Below are 24,658 nucleotides of genomic sequence, written 5' to 3' on the forward strand. Positions count from 1 at the left end.
GCTTACTCTTGTAATCTTCCAATTGCTTGCTTTATTCCAGGTTGTTTGCATACCAGTGCTAGGGTCATTTTATGCTATTGGCAGTTTTGCCATAATTAAGCAAAAACAAGAAACCTTTGCTTTCATTCTGCAGAGCCCTTGTGGCTGACAGAAAATGACCCTGACATGCAACTTATATTTCCACAGTGAAAGAGACTATGTTTATAGCAAATGATTTCAACTTCCCTTAGTAAATAAAGGGAAAAAAATTCTAATCGCTGACACTGTGTTTTACAGGTAATTGCTTTTAAAAAATGACTTTGCTTCCTCATTTATGGCTAGGAAGCAATAAAACCACCCTCCCATTCACTTCAGAAATTCACCACAGAGATGTTGCAAATAGAGAGACAGGAAAAGAGAGTGTAAAATACTTTTTAAACCAGACATCGCATTTCTCCATAATGAAGGATTACCACAATCATTTTCCCTTCCTTCACAGAGCACAAGGGCTATAATACCCCTGAGAATTATGCCTTTGCCCTTCAAATGCTCATTACCATATTATACAGTTTAATCAGAGATGATATTTGTTGGAATGAGCAAGTTGCAGGCAGCCACTGGGCATTACTGTGGAATGCAAGAGTAAAGGGAAGGGAAGTCCTGCTTCATTTTTGGCTTTAGAAATTGGACAGCCTACAGGGTGTAATGTGCCTGGCTCAGGCTTTGGGGACATGGACGTTCATAAAGCCGTCCCTTCTCTTGGGCTGCTGTGTTGAGAATAGGCACAGATGCAGACCCTACCTTCCTCCCTCCCCTCCTTTCTACCCTATTCTGGTATGGAGCCTCTCATGGTCTCTGAGGCTTGCCAGGACAGCTGTGGTGGCATGAGGTGGCTGTCCCAGAGCAGTGCACTGCCTGTGCATTGCTGGGAGAAACTGGGGAGAGGGAAAGGGCTGAGACTTTCCTAATTTAAGCAAAGAAGCACAATGTAGTATTTAATGGAAAATCTGGGATAGGACTTCTGAGCCTTCATTGCAGTGCAGAGGTGTTTAAGGTCTCAAAGACTGTTCTCTTCTACTTTTGGCAAAAGCATATTGCTGATGCTTTTTTAAGCATACTTGTGCACAGAAAGTTGCATGGTGGCAGTTCTCCAGCAGTCTTAGATATGAGCTAAAGATGCACCAGTGCCTTCGGAAAGAGGAAGGAGCATCTGAGTACATAGCTCATGAAGAAGAGTTCTCAGAACAAGCCTAATGGGTAAGGGTTCCCAAAACAAGTCTAATAGGTTGATGCAATCTTGTGAGGAAGACTTGAGGCTTTATTTCCTCTTAATCAATTAGAACTATTCTGAGGTGAGGTGTTGAATGAGGGAGGGGGCTTACGAGGGGAAGAGGGATCAGTGACAAACATTTCCATCTCAAATTACAAAAGGAGCATTCTGAAGAATTTTCATGAGCAGGAACAACTACGTCTATCGCATGACTTCTGTGAATGCTACTAAAAATTGCAGTTTGTTTTCCTATGGCTCCTAGTGGCTGCAGATGATTAGGGAGTACTGTGACATAACAAGCAATTGCAATTTCTTTTTGAGACCCAGGTGGGAAGAGAGTATGTACTTGTACTTTGGCTGCTTCTACTCCTTCTGTTCATAGACATGATGAGCGCTTTTTAATTATTTTTTTTTTTCAATTTTATCTCTGTTGACTTCCTGAAAGGATAGGACTAGTTTAATTGAATTAGGCTAGTAGCTTCTGATATGTACAAGCCCAGGCAACTCCCTAAATTATGTGGGAAAAGTGCTTTTTGAGAAGGTTGTCACTGAGAAGATAAAGATTTTGTAACAGCAGAAAGCATGAAAGATAGTTGAGGTCTGTGGTGTTCTTCAGACTGTGTTTCTTTTACAAGGAGTCTTTTGCTGGTTAGAAAAACTGCTTGGTGCTTGCCTAACACCAGTCTCGCAGTTTTCTCTTTGGCCCCTTATCCAAGTTCCCGTGACAACTGTTGTCTGCTTTATGGATGGGCAAATAATGCGATCATTAAAGATGCATGCTGAGGTCAGAGGTTGGCTGATGTTTGTTTAATTGAGACCCATGGCAGAAGCTGGAAAATCCTCAGCAGGAAAGGCCATTGTCCAGGGCTTATTAGAATACTGAAATAGGTAAAATAATTTAAGCCTGAACTTCCTGCATCTGGTAGAGTTTTAGGGTCGGTATACAGTGACTTTAAACCACTTCTGCAATTTCCTGATCCTAAACGTGCTAAATCTATTCCTGTGAAATACTGTAACACAAACTCAAGGTCCTAATGTGTAAGATAGACACTACTGGTTTGGGTATTTTTGAATTATAATGTAGATTCTACAGTGTTTCAGCATTTTACTTCTCATCCAATTAATGGAGAAGAAGAAAAAGAAGGTAAAACAGAGAAAAGGACAAAGTCCCCCTAGTTTAAAAGAAAATTCTGTACCTGAACGAGATGCCTGGCATAATTCATTGATGAACGCGAACCCAGAAGAGTGTGCTATTGCTGCTGATTTTTCATTGCAAGCTGAAAAGGAAACAGATATTCCTGGTTAAAGAGACAGGAATGTCCTGGTGTGCACACAGTGCCGGTGGGTGCCAGGAACAGTAGATGATCTATAATGCACAGAAGGGGTTTAATGACTTAATGAACCTGCTGTACTGAATCAGTCAAAATCCAGCAAGTAGAAGTTTTGGAAAAACATGCTGACTTCTGGCAAGAACTGCTTATTTACTGGACTTCACTTATTTTATGGTCTATGATAGACCATTACTTTCAGATAATATTTGAGGATTATTACCAGAATTTCAGTGAAGCAGCTGTCTCTCTCTTTTCTGGGAAAAATTCATGTATATATATATTTAAAAATGCTCATTTATTTACATGATTTCCCTCAAGAATACCTAAAAGCCTAAGGATGTTTTATCCAAGTGTTCTCCCTCTTGAAATTTAGTTTCATTAACATATAAATATACTGTGGGCTACACCATCCAGGAGAAGATTAATAATGATAATTGTGAGGAAAAAAAAATATATTTTTTTGCACTGAGGCTGTAAAGAGACAGTCTGTTTATTGGCTGGAACAGAGACTTGGCACGCTCGGCTTAGATTACTTTACCGCTACTCACTGTGTTAAAGAATTGCAAATTATTATTTTTGTTTTTCAGGTGTCATGTATGTTAAGAACTTTGCACTGAAAGAGAATTAAGTGTACTGGAGACTCTCATAAGAAACTGGGAACGGTAATGGAAAAGGTGGGTGTGTCAGAACAAAATTAGGCACATTAGAGTATGTTTATAGAAGTGAAAATGCTGGCTTAGGTGCTTAGACTATGATGTTATCCTGCAGTGTAAACAATATATTTACAAGGCAGTAATACGTAACACTTGATATCCATAGCGGAGTAGCGTAGGAACTTAAGTGCATTCTTGCATTATCTATATGGTGAAGATTGAATATGAAACTCTTTGCAAAGTAAGGCAAAAGCTTTTTAATGTATCATAAAGGTCAGACTCAACTAATCTCCAACAACTTCTTAGTATAAGTAAAGCTGCATGTAAAAAAGGGTTTGAAATTTTGCACTTAACGGTCACATCCTCCCCTTGCGAAAGGCGGAATAAATTCCTCATGTCCAGTTGTGCTGGGACAATTTATAGCATCTGGCAGCTCAGCCATATACATTTTAAGTACACAAATTCAGAGGGGAATATTATTTTTAAAATATGCAAAATATTGTTTTCAGCGAAAAGGAAGCAAAAGTTATGTATTAGAAAAAGCTTGGACATGCCTCAGTTTGAGTTTTAGTGTGAGCCTTAGAAACCTGGCCTATATTCCTTAAGCGGTTTGCAACCACCGGCCAGCTTTCAAGGGGAACACCCTGCTCCCCATGGGGAAGGATTTATGATTTTATTCAGGGTGTATGAAACGCGATGATTTTGGCTGGATTTCAGGAAACAAAATGAGGGGGGCAGCTTATACATTCATTTACACCCCTTTCAGTCTCCTTGTTGTCAGTGACAATGAACAAAGGCAGAATGTGGGGTACAGAATGGCAACTGTGTGCTTTGTAAGAACGGCCCAAATAATAATAATAGTAATAAAAAGTAAAAAAAAATTGCTGATCCTTCTGTGAGTGGAAGCTGCTGGTGCTGGCAGAGCTCTGAAAAACAAGGCTGCAGCAGAAAACAACAGCAGCAGATTCAGAGAGCCCCCATTAGGGAACTTTCTTCTAGATCCTTAGATCTTGTTTTCTCTGACCTACTGAAATGATCTATTATAATGCAGTGTGAACTCAGTCTTTGGAAATAGATGAAATCAGTTGTGGTTCCAAAATTCATGTATGTGCAGACAAGTAACTATATTCCTGGAATAGGCAGGAGCTTTTCATCCCCTGAGCTGCACGAATGGACGTTTATGCATTTTGAGGGAAGCTGTTTGAAACGTAACTTTTAAAACCTAAGAAAAGTGCTGGGTATCCAGTCAGCTGAAGGAAATGCTTCCCACTGTTCCTTCTCACTGATAGTTTAATGTTATCTAACACATGGTAATTTTCATTTAATGAAAGCGGGGTGTGTGGGGAGAACCGCTATCTAAAATAAGCAGTTTCTGAGCCAGATCCCTGGCTTGCATCCATTGCCTCTGCACCGCTGGTGCATGAGGGAATTCCTTGGTACCGCCGAGCTACAGGAGCCTGGCCTCCGCAGCACCCTCTCGCTCTGCCTTTCACGGGGAGAGCATGCCCGGGACGTAGCTGAGGCCAGGCAGGAGGGTTACTTAAACCATTTGTGAACTCTGGCAAGCCCCAACTGCTGAAACAGCTCTTGGGAGGATGTTGCAGCTGAGCGCAATTTTGAACAGTCTGAAGCAGCTCTGTCCTGCTGAGTGGGATCTCAGCAGGCCCCCACGTGGGATGGAGTCCTGAGACTCTTGCAGATGCTTGTTGCTGCACTTGGATCTTGCTGCAGGAGGTGGTGACTGAGTATCTGCACCCAAATATGCCATCAATAGCTTCAAAACAGAGAGACAGGCTTTGCTGGATGGGAGTAAAGACCCCTGCCTATCATCTAAACGTATCTGCATTTTGTCAGCAAAGCAGTAACTTAATAATACAACTGGAAGTAACAGGTATTGCCTGGGAGGCTGAAAGTGAGAACTGAACTAGTGAGCTGTGTTCCACCTGGGATCTGCAAGAGCCTTGAGGTCATTGACAAAGATGTCTTGACTTGAAACTGTAAACTTTCTTTGGGATATGCTCTACCCTTGAATAATCAAGTATGGAATGATTTATTGACATTTTATGCAGATAGAAGAATCAGTCTAAAGGGAGACAAATAGGCTATTGAAATGGGTTTCTTTTTGATGGAAATGAAAATAAAATGCTTGCCTTGTTTCATATCATGATGTAGCTTGCAACCTTCTACATGCCCTTAGAGGGAGAAGGTTCATACCCACTACAGATGTCTAATGTTAGCTATCGTTAAATTTTTCACATAGCATCCAACACATGCACATTGTGGACCTCATTACTGCTCAATGACAAGCTTGCACAGACTCAGAATAATTAAAAACCAGAAGCAATGGAGCAGCAGGCCCATATGAAAACAGACAATCACAGCTAGAAATTCTAGCCACAACAAATTAAGTCTGGCAGTCTCACCATACTAAGCTGCTCGTGTCTTTCTTCCTTCTTGTGTACTAATATTCCTAAATACATGGTAAAATATTAAAATGTAATTACACAGTAGCTGGAAAACCTTCCTTCACCTGTAGTCTATGTCTAGCTGCTTTGCTAATATTGCCATTCAGGTACAATTTAAAATCGACAGAGAAAGTTATTCCAGAACCTGCACGAGAAGGTCACAAACTGCCTTTGAAGGCACTGATACTTCCTTTTGTTCACTCTTATGTATCTGATTACAAATTACTAAATCCTACTGCTATTTGAGAACTTTTAGATTCTAATCAGTACTTTGATGAAAGTACATCATGATAATGCAGATGAGTGATGTCACCCTTTATACATCCAGCAGCATGCATGGACGAAAATGCGGAGAAACCATTCAAAAGCACCGGGACCTTTGTGATCTAGGAGCTTCCTTTGTAATCAGTCCTGACTGTACATTGTTGCCTAACCACTAGACATTGTTAAAATGTCTAATTAGACCTTTAAAAAAATCATTTAAATACAAAATGTTCTGCTTAAAATATGAAGCCTTGCCTTTATGTTGATAAAATAGAATGAAAATCTGGAATAAGGAAATGTTATAGAAATTGGCTTGAATAAATAAGAAGGAAACATGAGTAAGCTGTAGCAATGTCAGCAAATTAAAGGTCTACAGTAAAGGAGACATTTTATTAAATTAAGTAGAGGTAAGCATCATAGCCTTTTTTTCATGTAATGAAGTGTAATGAAAGGAAAACAATGTAGCTAGGTGTTAATAAATAAGCAAAAAATTCTTAAAAAGTAGGGTGTTTTCATAAAGTATAATGAAACCAAATGACTGAAATAAAGATTGTAATATAAGTATAAATATAATGCTGTGGTGGTTTCCTTTAATGCAGATGGCATGGTCCTGACATGTTCTTCTAGTCTCTTTGACACCCAGTATTTTCATTGGGTATGAAACTCCACAGGACTAATCTCTGAACTAAAAGCTGTGCTGAAGGGAGGAGAGCACTGTTCTGTGAATTTACGAAGGGGAAGGAATGCAGAGATCTGCCTCTCTGATACATATTCAACGCCACCTGACATCCCAGAAGTGGTAATGCCTGTCCATTCTTTTATAGTCTTTATATTTCTTCGCCTGTGTGGTTTTGCATTATAGCGTCAATATTCTTTCAATGCGGATTGTGAAGGAGTGACCTTACCTTATTTTAAAACACACACCATTAATCTAGGATAATAGGGAATTTCCTGTAAAAGGGACGTTCCTGCCACCTTGCACTGCATATGGGGAGTGTGTGTGGTGGTGTTCTGAAGCTACCCATGAAAATGACAGTGAGAAAAGGAAATGTAACCACAGCATATGTTCCTAAATGCTACGTGGTGCATAGAAAAGGGTTCTCTGTAGAGGTGCTGCAAACTGAAAGCAGCTACCTTTTAGTAACCATCCTCCTTTTCTCTGCCAGGGACTGCTGACACTCCCAGCCCTTTAGTCTGGTGCATCTGAAGTACGGGAGAAAGACTTGCCCTGTAGAAGTTGTTCGAGTACCTTAGATATACCTCCTCCCTCTCAGGTAATCAATGCTGCTTATTGGTTGTGAATGTGATTAAGCAATCTGCTGTGCATATATAAACTGGTGATTGACATAGCGTGAAAGTACTAAACCATTTGTAAGTTTGCCACCAGAACTGAAGAGATCATCTACGACATTGGCTGTGATCATAGTTATACATTTACTGTAGTTTGTTTTCAATTCAAGAACTAGAAACCAGCTTCTGTGCTCTTGTAGAGTTTGGCCTATACTCCCTTATTTTTCTATCCCATTCTTTCTGAATGCATGTATATATATTTATAGGGCTCAAACCGCCTATGCTGTTTTATCTGGGAAGCCCATTATACAAGCGTAATCCTTTCCCCAGCTGCAAATAGGTTCCCCTTGCAGTATGTCACTTTTCATTATCGTGGGGTGCTGTCTTTTCAACACTTAAGCGTGTCATGTCACCACATGATTAACATTTAAAGCAGGAGTACGCTGCTTGTAGCACCGAAAGCCAGTACTACTTACCTACTTGGTTCCCTTGTTGATTGTAATATGGGAAGTCACTATCCTCTAACAGGACAAATTTCGTTCAAGTGAGCTTGAAATAAACATGGGTAGTTACACAGTTTCAATTCATTTCATTCCCCCTCCTTCCTCTTCTTCCATCATGTCTAATACATCTGATGCTCTTCAAAAGATCCTGGGCATAAGATAAGCTGTAAGAAGTCTCCAGTTATTTCTTACTGGAGTCTGAAACATTGGAAGGGGTCACCTTGAATCTGCATGAGTATGAAAAAGGCAGGCATGCTAATCCAGATGGTCTGTCTTTATACTTTTTATGCTATAAAGAGGGGCATTACTGTTGCTTGGAAGGAAGGGGTTTTTATGATCAAGAGCAGAAAAAAAGGATTTAGATTTGTTAATATACTGCTTGAGTGCTCAGCCATTTATATTTACAGTAATTGCTTCTGGAAAAAAAAAAAGTCCTTTTCCTGCCAACATGTAGGAAAAATAAAGGCTGATTGAATTAAGTCTGGGAACCAGTTTGATTAGAAATTGAAACAAATCTCCTAGGACTCTAGGAACCTGGCTCATTTGTGGCATTCCTTCCATACTCTAATGGGCTCTAATGCTTGATACCGAATGATAAGAAACGTTAGTTTCTGAAAACAGCTGTTGTGGGTTTGGTAGTTTGGAACCACATTTTAAGAGCTGAAAGTAAACCATAAGTATGTGGAAACGCAGACAAGTCAGATTGTTCCTCCAGATATGATTTGAACCAATAGTCATTATTTCAAAGAATTTCACAAAAAAGCACTAGAATTACACCTTTCACTTTTGGAAAGAAAAGCAAGACCACCATTATTCCAGCGAGTGATACTGTATAAAATGTCTGTAATGTGTAATGGCACGTGTACGCTATGCAACTTTTAATAGGCACTTGGAGGTACTACACATCAGCATTTTGGTGTTTTCTGTTTACTGAACTGTAGCCCGGTTGCCGTTTTGCTGGGATGGTGCAAGTATTGGTTCAGAATCTAATTAAGAGAAAAACATTTCCGTTCTCCACTCTTGCTAACATAGCCCAGGCCTTCAAATACCTGAAAAATCATGACCCCACTTTCTAAGTTTTCCATCTCTCCTTAAAACTTGTGAGGGACGTTTGGCTCCATAGTGCCTTGCAGGTCTTGGAGCCCTTCGCCTCTAGCATCGTTTCTGGTGCAAACTGAGCTTCTTGAGGCACTTAGTGGGTGACAATTTGTGAGCTGAGAGCAACAAAATCCTTTGGTTGCTAGACATAGCGGTGTCCTTCACTTCCCTGATTTTCTTGCTACTGTTATTTCCACTCGTCACAGTTAAATTAGCTCAAACTCCTTGGGCCGTCCCTGACGTAACCCACAGCCCGAAGACTTGGGTGTCACAATCCCAGAACAGAGGCTTCGGGGATGGGGGTAAAGGGTTCCCAACCGACTGTGCTATTATCGTTCCTCTGCCTCGTGATACCTCAGAGGCAGAAAAAATGCCTGTGGACGACAGGTCTGAGTAGCTACCCAAGATTATGGATTTCTAGTATTTTTGCCAATTTTGTGAGTCATGGACAAAACTGAAAAATCTCATGTGGAATCACTGCATTAAGTGCTAGTGGAAGTATACAAATACTGAAACAAAAAAGAATATTTATGGTGCATTTATGAAACAGGCTAGGAAAGGGGTTTCTCCTCTGCCAGTCTTGGAAATGAACTCTATGTTTTTGCCTATTTTTAAATAGAAAAATGTAAGTTTACATATATTGGTGATTGTAGAGAGAGTCTTTTTAAAAAGAAGTTGTGTAACAACAAATCCATTTCACAGGTAGCTCTGTTTTCCAGGTAGCTCTTTGAAAATGACAAATTAACAATGATTATAGTTTTATATAATGTATAATTATCTATTATTTGCAGAATAAGGAGTGAATAGTAAAAGTTGAGGTCATGCCGTAACATGTAGTACATGAAGTGCTAAAGAAGAACACTTTGTTTATGTGGCAACTTCTTTCATCACTGAGATATTGTGGGGAAAATATTGCTAAAATACAGCCTTGATAGACATTATATATCAAACTGAATTTAATGAAGCAGACGGCGCAACAACTAATTAACCTTGACTTAATTTTTAAAATCTTAAAATGCCTAGGTTTGTGGTATCAGCTAATCATAGTAGAGTCTTGTTGAATCCATTTTTTTATTAGATCATTTTTATGACTTTTGACACATTATAGCATGTATGTCAGAACTGAACAACGTAAATTCTGCCCGCATTTTGGAAAACAAGTTTTCACCAATGTCAGCGTGTGATTGGAACGATATTTGATGATTTCGCAACAATTGCAAAATGCAGTTAGTCAAAGAAAAAATGTGTAAAGAATTGTACGCATAAGGTGTGCAGTAGCACTTTGCATCCAAAAATTTAGTGCAGTTAGAAATAAACCCCCCCATCTGGTGTAAACTGGAAGCATAACATGTAGAAACTGTGTGTGTAGTTCCAAACCAACTTCTTATAACCTGGCTTCCTTAGAACCCTTCATGGTGGTGTACCAGGATGGTATACTGAAGACAGATCTATCTGCTGCCTTAGCAACACAGAACTTTTATAAAAAAGAGGTAATCCAAAGCATTTGAATCAGAAATGTTTACAAATCATTGAACTTAAAAATATAAAATGTGTTAATTATATTCAAGACACAAATGCAATAAAAAGTTGATGAGTTAGCAGGTTCAGATGAAGGTTATATGACATTCACCAAACATTTTTGTGACTCAAATCTGTGGACCAGATGATGGGAATAGGGGGAAGATGATGATGCATAGCTGATGTTTCAATACATTCTTGCATATTTTCTGCGGTTTCTGTTTGATTTGCTTGTGTGTTTGATTAGATCTGCTGGATGGCTCCATGCTCACTTGGACACTGTGCCCAGCTCATTCTTGTGTGCACTTCATATTATAGTTGTTGGTTAAAACCTGTAGAATACCCCATATAATTAAAAGAGCCCAAATAATTTTTAAAGGGTTTTGTGGACATGATTTCAGCCTCAAGTTTAGGAAAATTCTGTGATTCAGTGAAAAAGAAAGGATTCGTTTACCACTGGAAACTGAAGAAGGAAGGAAGGAAGCTGGGTAAGGGAAGGGCAAGGAGGCAGTGGAAAGGTAGACAAGAGAAAGTGAGGGAAAGTGCCAGATGCAGAGGTATGAAAGAATGAGATGAGTATAAATGGAGCAAAAAATGCAGTCAGACATATTGTTGTTTGCTTTAAATGCCTTGTAAGCAGAGCAGCCAACAGGCAGACAATTATACCACTAGGCACTTCAGATTACCTTAGGGTGTCAGGCAAGCTTTGCTCTCCAAGGTTTATTATATAATTTCAACCCCCTGAAAGGATAAATGATATAATTTGTGATGTGACTCATACAGGAAAGCAGATAATCAGTGGTGTGCCCTAATATAAGTGAGAAAAAGACAAAATAATAGTCAAGGAGCTGTTAGAGTAGACATCATGTTCCTTTTGTCTTCTGATATTGTTTATCATATTAGCATTATCATGATTATTTGCTAATGTTATCATATCACCCAGTGACAAAAATCCAAGGCTTGGAGCCAGGACCCTAGACAAAACAGCCTAATGCTTATGGCAGTTTCTTCCTTTGTTGGTTATTAAATTGTTCCTGTGAATGAAAATAATGATAACAACAAGGAGAAATGTGCACCACGCTGTGACCAATTTCCTGCCACACTATGAGTGATGCACGTAACTGCCTTCTGCAGCTGCAGTGATGCTCTTGTATGGAAGGAGCCTGAATGTGGACCTGAAGGGTGTGGCTGGAGTGACCTCCTGAATTGTACCATTAACTCTGAGAAGGCAGATGCCTAATTTAGTTATTCAGACTGCACAGCTTCCTGCAAGTTGCAAAACAAAAATACAAGAAATTAAGTCTGACAGGGCTGGTTGGCATTCGGACTGAAGTTTCAGTATTGATTTGCTGTGGCGATATCAGTTTTATGGCGAAGTTAAAAACTTCCTAGCTTACCATCTGTGTATGCATTTTGCTGCCTTTTCTCTTCCTGTGATTTTATTTGTTAAGTTACACTAAAGGACACCAGAGCAGACCCCTGGTGAAAATGAAGTGCCCTGTTTTTTTCCAATAAATTAATAATAATTTTTAAAAGGCTGTCATCTGCAGTTTTATGCAGAGTCTTGAGCTATGCTGTGTGTCATATTTTCTAAAATGCTTTTGTTAATACTTTCGTAGGCAGACTTGAGAACTCCAAGAATTAGCTAATGTTACACCAGTAAAAATGTTTCTTGAAAAAGACAGATATAAGGAGCGTTTCTACTGGGGATTACATTTGGTCATATTTTTTCCATTAGATCATGCTTCTGTGGAGTTCTCAGACTCTTATTGGAAGATCCTGCTGGCTCTTGGACTGTGGTGCAGAACGTCCCTTACGTTCATTAGTAGCTTATATTGGAAGCAGAGGGCTTCTGAGCTTCTCAGCTGTAATTCAGCAACATTAGTCTTAGGCAGGAAAGTGAAAATTTATTTACTGAAAGTAAAATATTTGTTTTGGCCAGAATGCATTTTTTGGCACTAGTACTGATGCCTTTTAGGTCGAATTTTGGTGGTAGGCTAGTAAGCCTGTGATTACAAACACAGGCGAATTTAATAAAAGTTTAGTCCCATCTCATTCCTCTTGGTGTAAATCCAGAGTATTTTGCTGAAATCCTTTGCCATCTGACTAAGTGTTCTGTTTCTACGATCTGTCAGTGTACACAGTATTTGGTATTATCAGCCCAGAGTATGTGTATATTTAGATTTTCTCATCAACATAGAAAGTAAGAAAAAACAGCCAACCCATTAAGTGTAACGGCAACAATAATGCAAAAATGACTTCTTGAGGAAAGTGAGTACTACTATCCCTTTTATGCAGACAAACTGAATCCAAGAGGTTAAACAGCCTGTCTAGCACTTCCATGTATGATGGAAGTGAAATGTGTGTAGACAAATGGTGAATTATGCCACGTGCATAGTGTTACTTTTGACTTTTAGATCAACTTTTGCTGTATGTATACTTTAAAGCTTGTGGAGGTAACCAAACCAAGGCTGAGTACTTTCCTTCCCTGCAGGATGGAACTCCTCTATGTGCTACACAGGAGATTAGTTGAGTAAAGAACCTGTGCTTCATTGCGCTCAAAAATATTTTCTGCTTGTTTGTAACAGGGTGTCTTTTTCCTTTTTTTTTCTAGTTGGTCAGCATCTTCATGCTTCCTTTTCCAAGAGGACGGCTGTTAGCTAAAGCCATGCAGTTCCTGTAAAAGTCCTTACACCTGGCCTTTGACAGCTCAGAGGAGACAGTAATCGTAAGTTTAGTGTCTCTCTCCATGTTTTCCAGGAGGCTGCGTAGGCAGTAAATGCTGGTATTTCACGCAGTGGTCACCTGCTAGAGGTGTGTGACTACATGGGGATGCTGGGCCATGCAGAGCTCTCATCACTCTGCAGAACTGGCACCCTCATCCAGAGAACTAACACAGTTTTTACTCGCTCCAGAGTTTCACCTCTTTTTTGACTGTCTCAGCCCTTAAGCCAGAATTTCCAATTTTGATTCCCTAAATAGAGACATTGGAAACAGGAGCCAAATACTTAAACTTAATAGAATAAACTTGCTGTGGAAGCTCTGGACATGCTGCACTGATAACGTCAAGCCACCCTAATGCAGATACTTCAGGTTCAGCTGTGGGTATCTAGGTTTAGCAACTAAGCCTAGGAGTTCTGGTTTACACTTTTAGATCTGGCCTATGTTTATAGATGTCAGAAATTACTTAAGCAGCTATTAGGCCTGCAACAAATTGCAGTGGAAAGATCAACAGAGCATGGAGAAGCTCTGTTTACAAGGTACCAGGGACCACTTGCATAACAAACCTGTCAATGATTTATAAAGTGAACAGACACAGCACCACAGCAAGTCTCACTCAGAACAATTGGTTACTCATTACCACATTGTTTCAGCGATCTTCTCATCTTGCTTGATGTGCTGGGTGGCAGGAAGGCCTGCCCATCTCTTTAGCACCTGATGATCCTTGGACAACTTTGTTGCTCTGTCTGTAAATTAATGTCAGCTTTCCTACAGCCATATAGGACTGCCTACTGAAGTACAATGCCTGTTTTATATGAATGTTCTCTGGGAAACAGTTTAGAGAGCATCCATACCAAACAACTTCTGCAACTGCCGTATTCGTACCTTGGAGAGTCAGGTCAAGGGTTTTGGATCAAAGCCTAGCTGAGACTGCATATGTCATGGGGCCCAGGGAGAAAAGCATTAAATTTCTTGCTTAAAATTGGCTGTTAAATGCAAATGCATCATCCTTTGTGTTATATAAAATCCAGGCTGAGTGTTCTGTATTTTCTTGAGGCAGCAAACTGTTGAACAGACTCCCCTTCATTCCAAGGTCTTTCGATCAGGCTCTTGATGAATTCATTAAACTATATATTCATTACAGGTGATGAAAAGTATATAACCTTTCCGGGAGGGAAGTGGTCTGCTCCATAAATAAATCTCGCCTTGTAAATTAAAGATGTGCTAGAATGAAATACCTGGATCCAACAGCGCTGTAACTTGAGCAAGGTAAGCGTTAGTAATGGTAGCTTTGGGAAGGAGGCTACTCAGAGTGGAATGGATGAACCTTACGAAGCGCCCTGATGGTCTAAAAATCCAGGCTGTGCTGGATCAGGGGAAGAAGTAAATTCCAGAATCAATGTCCCTCATGGAGGAAGCCCTGCCAGAGTTTCTCTTTTGCTATATATTAAGCTCCTGCCTGAGCATGACCTCAGATCAAAAGCATTGCAGTACTTCACTAACAGAGAGGCCTAACAAGCAGGAAGGTTTCAGATTATATTCTGAGAGGTTGTCTCTTACAATCTGTGTCCTTTAGGAGACCAGAGGACAGGGAGTCACGGAATGATCCCCCTAGTTACTTGCTCTGTTTAATACTGAGTCCATTGCTTTCTGTATTGTTTGCAGTTCCTCATGCCTATGAAAATTGGCTCTAGCATTGAAAGCACTATAGTAGTCTAAGGAAGAATTAACGAGTTGATGTGTTTCACATACCCACGTTGGCCAGAAACATAAAGTAGTGCATGGTCTTTCTCACTGTGTTTCAGGCCAGCTACTACCAGGTGGCAACTACATACTTAATCGGATCCATATCTAGTTACGTCAGGTGAGAATGAGCAGGTGTAATCCTATGCAAGAAGGTCAGGCATAGCCTTTGCCATATCTTGCTAGTGATTTTCCTGACATGCCAGTACAATTTTGGCTCTCTGTGGGTTATACTTCACATGTATCCGAAAGGCAAAACATCCGTCAACCCCTAACTTAACCAGAGACTTCAGAAAAGTCCCAATCCTCTACTTGTATTATCAAGATTTCAACACTTCAGTGTTGGGTTTTTGTTTTTTTTTTTTTTTTGTCGTTTTGTTGTGTCTCCCCCACTTTCAAATGAACTGTGAAGCTTTGCATACTCTGGTTCTAAATGTAAATGCATTGCAGGCATTGATCAAGGCACCATTTTCTGACCTTTTTCTCCATTGCAGCTTGTTCGGGTATCATTGCCAGATTTGTTGGCACAGGGAATTGGCCACAATCGGTATACTCCACAGCACTTGCTATAACCGTTGGATGCCAATGAAGAATGTTTTATAGCAATGGCAGTGTTACAGCATCTCAGTGGCTTTTCTTAATGATTGGACACAGTCTAGTCACGAGCATGTTAGGATACAAATGTAATCTGTGTTCACGGAGAAGTAAACATCCCAACTAAGACCTAAGTAAATCCTCGTCAGTACTGACTGTGACCCAGGTACGAGCCAGATCAAGTATAGAGAAACAAATATTGTCCTCATGTAATGGTTCATATGAAAGCTGCACTGTATTAAATCTGTAGGTGTTTTACATTTGAGTACCAATTCATGATGCCACCAACTTAAATCTATTAATTGCTACCTTAATTTTTTTGAGTTGGGACTCTCCCTCCCCACTCCCTCCCAGTAATTGGGTTTTGATCCTGTGGAACCAATTCTGCTCTCAGTGAAGCTCTCAGGAGCTCTGCAAAGCTACTGTAGACAAAGGGGCTATAGTTGGTCACTTACCAGACACAATGTACTTTTTTTTTTTATGGTTTAATGCAGACTAAAAATAAGAGCCACATTTTTAATTTTAGCATGAGAAGTCACGTGCTCCCACAAATCATGCTGTTGTCATCAGGGTCTTAAAAAAAATACTTCTTGGAGAAAAGGAAGACTATTGTAGGGGAAGTACATTACAGGAGCAGGAGAGGGAAGTCGACAGAGGTGGAAGGGGAAATCAGTGTCCTACTTATTAGTACCTTTTAAAATATCTCTTCTGTGCCTCAAATATTAAATAGTAGGCTGGAAAAAATGCCATCTTCCTGCAAGAAAGTATTGCTTCCTTCAGCATAAATATCAGTGTCTTAAAATCTAAGTTTGTTAGTGTCTGAATTGTACTCTTATTGTGGTGCAAGCAAATGCTTCGTGCTATTGAAAGAATTATCCTTAATAAAATGCAGAGGTTAGAATGGTAAATCTTTTGAAGTTGCTCCTAAACGTGTAATATTTAGCTTGAGAAGCAATAGTGAGGAAATGAACATGATAAGAGCTCATTCAGTAACAGCCCTAAATTGATTATTTCCTTCCTTATGTAAACTTATCAGTCAGCCCTTTGGGCTCACTTCCGAATACTGGCTCAGCACAAGAGTCTTATCACAAGGAAATGGAATGTAAAAGCTTGACAATTTTGATAAGGCACGTACTTTGCTTATGATCCTTTCTCTCCTCCCTTTTAAATAATTCATCTGCACTGAAAGGGGAGGTGCCTTCCCTCTAACTTTGGACAAATACAAGTTGATGTTATATTAAGAATAAACCCGGGTTATTTATTCTGCGTGTTTCTCAGGATATTCTTAGGTAAAGAGCTTAGAAGATATATCGACAATTATAAGCAGCTTTGGAAAGGGGTGGCATAGGGCCCTGAATAGATTATTTATGTATTTTTAGAGACACTCATATGTGTTTTAGACACAATCTAAAGATTCTCAGTAAAGAGGATACTGTAGGAGACTTAAGATTCTGTTTTTATTTGTTACCTATAGCCTTTTACCCCATCCACAAAGCCATGGGTCTTGCATCTCCACATGATGGCAGAACCCAGACCGAATAAGCATCCAACAGCTCACAGTACAAAAGCCAAAAAAGCAAACAAAAAAAAACCTACCACGCAAACACCAAACTGCACGCACAAACGTACATACGGCAAAAGAAAACTGACAAGCTCTGCCCGCCAGCCACCACAGCCTAAAATTTCACAGTTCTAGCAGCCAGAAAAACAGCAAAGCAGCCCAAAATACAAATTTAACTTCATTCACTTGTCCCAGTAAAGTAATAATTTAAAAGTGTACATAACAAGTTTTGTGGTTCATTGCATACCAGGACAGCAAAACCTGATAAAAGTGCTCAAATGACAGTACTGTTTTTGTTTGAGATGTGATGACATGCTCCTTAAGCAAATGTTATAGGCAGCAAATCCATGACCCAGTAAAATACACTCCAGACCATCAAAGTAGTTCTACAGCTTGATGAAATCCACTCGTCTCTAGCAAGAATGACCTAAAACTCTTTAGAGGGGAAAAAAAGTGGTGGAATTCAGAAAGAATGTTTTTTAAGCAAACAGTGACATACCAAAGTTGAGTGTAACTTTTCCAGTGAAACCTAAAACTAAGCCAAACTTACCTGATTTATTTTTTCCGCAGAAACTCAAATCTTGGGTCGTTTTATGCAAATTAGGGAAAAGTCATGACTGAGGCTGGGCTGACATATGGTTTTAATTGGCTACTTAGCAAAATCTCCCCTCAGGAATACTCATCATCAAAACAACGCCATAAATCAAGAGGGGGCTTAATCCTGACAGCGTTGAAGTTCATGGCAAAGATACCATTGACTTTAATAGGGTTAGGATTTCTCCCAAATTCTCATGACGCTTTGCATGAGGAAGCCCCTAGACTCCTTCAGAAGGCATCCTAAATGTTTACTGTTGAAGAAAAGGTCTGTTGCGATGGCAAGTATATTTGGTGAAGGAGCATGACTGTGAAAGAAACAGGATTGGGAACAGGTCATGGAGCAAATCCGGGACGTACCTATGTGCACATGAGCACCCAGGAAAAAAAAAAGAGGCTTTCTGATGGAAGGCTTGGGGTCAGAGTAGAGGAATCGATGTTGCCTTTGCTCTTTGTGCACAACGTGAACTTTCAGAACTCTGTGCTTTCTATACCATACTGATACCACCACACCCATAACAAACTGTATGTACAAGTAAGAAAATCTTGGTAATGTTTTGGAAAAACAAATCAGCATTAAAAGGGATAAGGAAAAACTACAAATTTGCAAAGGGAATGGTAGGTAGCAAAATAAGAGGGTGTAACTGCATTGCCTGTCCTTTAGTTTTTTTGGGCTTACAGCAGCAGAATCCTCAGGAAAAGGAATTACAGTAGGAGATATTATCTTACTTTAGTGCTGTATTTTCTATCTTAAATTAATAGCATGTAGGATTTTCATTATAACTGATATAATAATTTATTAGTGTATTTTGTTACACAAGCAAGTAAAGAACACTTTGCTGCTCCATGAAGCCTGGCTTGTTTTATGAAGTTTAAATTAAGGCCTTCAAGATATTAGTAAGGTGGACAAATACTATCGCTGAATTTTCAGTCCAACAACCAAAAGGGTGTTCAAAGCAGAGAGCGGATGGAAGGGCTGGGACTTTGCACCCATTGCTGTAAATGCTGATGTTTGTGTTTAAGTCCATAGGGAAAAAGATTTAGTGACTTCAGATACTCTGCAGCAACTGTCTGTAGTATGCATGGGTTTTGACTTGTGACACAGAGATCAAGTGCTGGAGAAGTGCAGAGCAAATAATCAGATGGTCTGTGACACAGGACAACCTCTGTTCATAATAGGCTTTATTGGTAGTGATAAAAAAAGAGGGTGGCATTATACTAACCAGTCATTGATTGCGTGCAGGTGGAGAACAAGGCAAATTTAGAGAGAGCTGTCAGAGATAATTCCCAGCAAAGCTCGGTTGTCCATGTGCGGTATGCATGGCTGAGCCTCTTTGGGTTGGATTCTGCCACCTTTACTGAACGTAGTACTGTAAGAGGCGGCACATCGGAAAATTTTTGTGGTCTGCTTAAAGATGGCAGAGCTGAGTATTTATTTAGGTCAAATAGACTCAAATACTTGGAGAACTGGGGATCTTATGTAATGCATTGGCTAAATGAACGTGGTATAAATGTGCTACGTACTGCACAGCTGAGGAAAGTCATGGATGGTATAACTGCATGCTCTCTGAGTAGGCATCTGTCGACATTTCATGGTGATCTGGAGACAATTACGTGGCCAGAGACTTCCTAATAAAAAGATTTCTAGAGTCCCAATGAAAAAATACCCCATGCAGTTCTCCCAAAAACTTGTGAAAAAGACCAAACCAGGAGATGAAGATGATTTTCATCTCTCTTGCTTACTAATCATGAGGTTTTGGAAACATGTGAAGATCACCTACTATGTGGGCCAGCCTACAGGCTTCTGTACTACTTTGAAAGAGTTTGGGCTGAATTCAGGTCTCAGCTATTTTAAAAGACAAACTAGTACACTTTATTGCCTTGAAAATTGCAGGAACTGTTTTAAGGAGTTGAGCTTGTCTGTTCGGGTTAAGTAGAAGGGCGTAAAGTCAGGCTGGTTTATTAACAAATAATAAATGGGTTTCCTTCTTTGTTAAACAGGTATATGTTGTATGAAAACAGTACAGAATGCGTGTGCAAGGATTGCGTCAGGTAACTATATGCTTATAGTCAAAATTAATTGCAAGATAGCTTTCTCATACCTGAATTCAGCCTTTCCCTTACTTCTCTTTGTTCTTTTTTGCAAGCTACATTTTCCCCACCAGTTAAATATAATTCCTGCTGATAGGTGATCCATTCTATGCAATGTTGCCGGACCTGAATAGTTGCTGTAAAAAGATGCAAGTCTTGAATCAAAATGTGTTTATGCATACTGTAGCTCTAGTGCTAGTTATGTGCTTATTAGATTTGTGAAGCTGCATCATACATTGCCACGTGCATTTCCAACGAGCAAATAAGAGGTCAGGTGGGCAACACATGTTCACTTTGCGGGATGTCATAAGGTTCAAGGGAGTGGTGTAACTCAGCAGCTTCTCTGCCAGCTGGTGTGATAAGTCATGAGATGATGTATAAGTAGTGCTCTGGGTCAGACTCAAGCGTTGAGGAACAGTGCAAAGGTTGTGTAGCTGCTCTGGTGAGAAGGTTTCCAGGGAAGGGTTGTGGCCTATCTTACCATCATGCTTCACATGACAACGTCATGCTGTGGAAACAAAATATCATCACCTGCTGGGGCCATCTTCTGAGTGTTGTTTAGAGTCCTGTGCCTGGAAGGGTTATTGCTAGATCAAGTGCACGTTGTCCTTTGTGTGAGAGCACTTCTGCTTGCTTGAGAACCACCTGTATTATTTTTGTTTCTGTGGGCATGTAATACAGGTGAGACAATCGAGATCTGAGTCACTGCCAGTCTCTGTGGTACAAATAACCTGGCGCAAACCAGATTCTTGTCCATCTTAGATGGCATCATGTGATGAGCCAAAGATATGATCTCCAGTGACTTCACAGCCAAGCTGGAGATAGGCATTATATTGTCTGCTGGTTTAATATGGTTGTTCTGTGCGCTTTTTCATGATTCCATGAGTGGCATAACAAAGAACATAGCGACTTCACAGGTTGGTGTGCAGTATTTTAAATCTATGTTAAATTCTCCACTTTATAGTAGCTGTATCAGGGAACGGACACGTTTCCTCTTTTGGAGAGTTAATCTCGTAAATTAGCATTACAACAAAGCCTGGAGAAGTAACCTCCCCTTCCATTTCCTTTTCTTTTGTGGTAGATCAGTTATTCACAGGACTTTCTTAGTTTCTGGAACCAACTCTTTGTTTTGCAAAAGCTTATTCCACCCCTGCTGTCTAGCAGAGACCTGTTCCAAGCTGTGTTCCACCGGCTGGGAACACGCACAGGCAACAGAAATGCTTTTCTTACAAAACAATATTTGCAAGAATTGTATCTGCTCCCCGCCCTAAAGAGGAAAGGTTTTGTTGAGAACAAATAGATCTGTACCCATTTCCCTTGGGAATTTCTCCTTAGTAGCTTCAAAAACTGTTACGAAAAATCTGACTTTGAGGAAATGGCTTATACATCAAAATAGGCAAAGAGATTTCTCATACATCTTCCACCATGATCTGTGACGCTTCAGCGCTAGTCATTTGTGCTACCATGGCAATACATTTCTAAAGTAGCATGCATTGTTCTGCTTTTATTGTTTCCAAAATCTTGAGTCAACTCTGTGAGGTACGTTATGCTTAATTACATCTAGTATCAGAGTTTCCATTCCTTCAGGTACTGGATTCCCTGCTAGTGGTGGAAATGACACCTTTTCTTTCATAACCAATAATCATAATAACAGTATTCTACATTCTGTACATTTATTTTGTGTGGCGACATTGACTCTTGAGGCTTGCATATCCAAAGGTGACTTTGTCCTGACGCAATTACATGGACATTTCCAGGGTCTGCATTGTCTTGTGTAAGTTTCAAGAGGAAAACGTATGCTAACGTAGATGACAAGGAATATTAGAAATGCTTCTTACACAGTTGGACACAAGTGTCACCAAACCACAGGTACCCTTTTTCTTTTTCTTTTTTTTTTATGGAATGGAAACAGAAAAATTGTTTCAAAGGAACTGACTGTGCGTAAGATGTGATACAGGCTCATTAGGAAATTTGTTTAGTATAAAATCTTTTGCAGAAGATGTGTTTTCTTTGAGGGCAGTGAAATGAATGGGACCAAGGTAAAAATAATTGTTATCTAAAAAAAAAAAGTCATTAACCTTTGTGTCTCATCCTTATGCACCTGTCCTGGTGCCATGTAGATGGTTTCTGCATCACATTGGTTCTACAGAAATTAAACATGCTTTTTAATTGTCTGAGGGCTTCCTGAGAAATTGGTTTGTTAGGGTTACTGCAAATAAAAGAAGATTTCAGTAGTCAATTATTCCTTTGTCTGAAAGAGGTCATTAAATTTGATGATAGAAGCTGTCAATGTATAAAAATATACAACTGAATGGAAGGTGAGAACAAATGCTGACAAGCGTGGTATACAGCCAGTGCTCTTGACAAGACACAGGACTGAATTGAGCAAATGGCTCATAAAGCTCATTTAGCAGGAGGACAGTAAAATCCTTCCTTTAAGGTGATTTAGCTTTTTAGTAAGCATTTACATGGAGACAGGGGTCTACCCTAGTAGGTGGGGGTGCTTGCTTTTACCAGGCACTGCAGACAGCACTGCAATATAACTTTAGTTTATTATGGCACTAAAACTATTAAATTGTTATTGTCTTTTTTTCACTTGAAGTGAGGTTTGTCTCTAACCAAAAGGGGATAACCATTCTTTTCCTATGCTGTCTATTGTTTTTGATGGACAGTCATCTCTGTGTCTTTTTTAAAAGCATGAGTTCACTTTGTGCTAAATGGCTGCAAGGGAAAATAATATAGTTAATTATAAAGGTTGATCAGTAACTTGCAACTACAGTAGCTCCGCTTAAAAAAACCCAAAAAGTTAAAACAGTTACTCCATTCTCTGTCTTACTGATTAGCACCATCCAGATGATGAAATTTAGTGATGGACCATCTTCCCGGGGGACAAGAGAAGAGCTGTGGTGGGTACAGAGACAGGCCAGGTTAGGAGTCCTCCCACAAGTTTGGAGATCTGACTGAAGCCCCAAGTAGTAGATAGCCAGCACTGGTGCGTCACCACTGCTCGTAGCAAAACAGTGCTCCTGCCAGCTGTGCCCCTACCCACACAGTCCCCCATACGGCGTGTCGCTCCTGTAAGGTGCCTGGTGGGCCCACAGCCCTGGGTTCACTCAGTTATTCCAGTCTGGATGCTTATTCTGGGACATGCACAGAAATGCTCATTCTGACTTGCAAAACCGTTTTCCAGAGTCACTATGAGGTCAGAGTCCTCCGAGTCACTGAGGTCACTTAGACATAACCTAATGGACTTTAAGAGTCCTTTGAAAATTACTACCAGTATTTTCTCTGACCAGGTCATTATCTGCTTACTGAAAAAGAGGATGTTTTGTAATACTGTTGTGGTTTAACCTGGCAGGCAGCTGAACACCAGTCGTTTGCTCGCTCTCCTCCGCCAGTGGGATGGGGGAGAAAATTGAGGGAAATAAAGTAAGATTCATGGGTTGAGATAAAGGCAGTTTAACAGGACAGAAAAGGAAGGGAAAATAATAATAATGATGATGATAAAAGAACATGCAAAATAAGTGATGCACAATGCAATTGCACACCAGTCCTTGAGCAGCGGTCCCCAGCCAGCTCCCCCCAGTTTATATACTGAGCATGATGTCGTATGGTATGGAATATCCCTTTGGCCAGTCTGGGTCAGCTGTCCTGGCTGTGCCCACTCCCAGTTTCTCACCGGCAGGGCATGAGAAGCTAAAAAATCCTTGGCTAGTGTAAGCACTGCTTAGCAACAACTGAAACATCAGTGTGTTATCAACATTATTTTCACACTTCATCCAAAACACAGCACTATACCAGCTACTAGGAAGAAAATCAACTCTATCCCAGCTGAAACCACGACAAATACTCACACATTTTCTGTCAAACCGAATGAGGTAAAGGTCTTGCAACATGGAAGTCCTCATTTGGACTGAAAGCTCATCTTTAAATTCATGAGTGGGATTAGTAAAAAAAATAAATCTAAGAACCATGACAAAGCAACACTTTCAAAACCAGATTTACAGTAGTGTTTGAATCTCATGAAGGCTTTAGATCAATTCCTTATTGATTTTATTAAACTATTTCTTCAGATAGAGTACTTAGATTAAATAAGATTTATCTTCCCATAACAGTGCTTGTGTTAAGAAGAGACAGGTACGCTCTGTTATTAGCAACCTCAGTTAGAGAAGCTCTCGCATACCTACCTTGCTGAAAAAAAAGAAGAGGAAAAAAGAAAAAATATAGGCTGCCATCACAGGCAAGAACTAGTCCTAAATCGAGGTCAGGTGCTGTGGATCTGGTTCAGCATGACAGAAAACCTAGGGCTGTGCAGAGCCTAACCCAAAGGAGGAGCCTGTCAGTGCCGCTAGCCCCAGATATGATGCTGACCAGTGATATAAACTAGCTGGGATCGTAAACTCTGTCTGTGAGTCTCTCCTCAGTGGAGCAGCCACCTCATCCCGAAGAAAGTCTCAGTTCTAATCTGAACATTTTAATTTAGTCAAGGAACATCAAGACCTTGCAAACTAGAACATCCATCTGTCTCATATGGACATCAACAATGAGCTTTAAGCTGTCTTAGAGACTTTTCCTGGATCTGTTTTTTCAACTTTTGCTCTGTGACAAATTCCAGTACACTCATACTAGCAGATTGTTCTTATTATCCACAGATCCCACAAAACTGAGTATGTTTACCACTATATCTATCTCACTCCAAGACAGAAAAAAATTTTATAAACAATCTCATGTATCCCATATTAGCTAGGCCAGAAACCACTGTTTATATCATTGCCTATGGTTATTCAGGGTGACCAGTCTACCCTGGCATACTTGAATTTAAACCCATAGCTAACCTTAACTCCAGCAGGATGGGTCTGTTCAGATCAGGCCTTTATGATTTCAAGCCTTTGTGATCCTTCTGAAGACACTTAGCAATCTGGGACTTCGAGTCATTTCATGTGTCTTGTAGCTGTATATTTGAGCGTCACACAAAATGCTTGA

General features: G+C 40.0%; 1 long non-coding RNA gene across 2 annotated transcripts in view; it reads left to right on the forward strand.

Moving 5' to 3' along the window:
- Positions 1-24,658, forward strand: part of LOC142056048 (uncharacterized) — a 93,599-nt gene that overhangs the window by 21,606 nt on the left and 47,335 nt on the right. Inside the window, exons 2-9 of one of the 2 annotated variants that reach the window (XR_012660190.1) lie at positions 3,168-3,254; positions 6,562-6,761; positions 7,129-7,236; positions 12,986-13,099; positions 14,237-14,361; positions 15,330-15,595; positions 19,586-19,636; positions 21,433-21,544. This is a non-coding gene — a long non-coding RNA (uncharacterized LOC142056048). Of the gene's footprint in view, positions 1-3,167; positions 3,255-6,561; positions 6,762-7,128; positions 7,237-12,985; positions 13,100-14,236; positions 14,362-15,329; positions 15,596-19,585; positions 19,637-21,432; positions 24,071-24,658 lie in introns of those variants that run through there. The other variant, XR_012660191.1, reaches the window with a different exon arrangement.

The sequence above is a fragment of the Phalacrocorax aristotelis genome, chromosome 4 (genome assembly GCF_949628215.1).
Source record: "Phalacrocorax aristotelis chromosome 4, bGulAri2.1, whole genome shotgun sequence".
In the NCBI taxonomy this organism is placed as follows: Eukaryota; Metazoa; Chordata; class Aves; order Suliformes; family Phalacrocoracidae; genus Phalacrocorax; species Phalacrocorax aristotelis.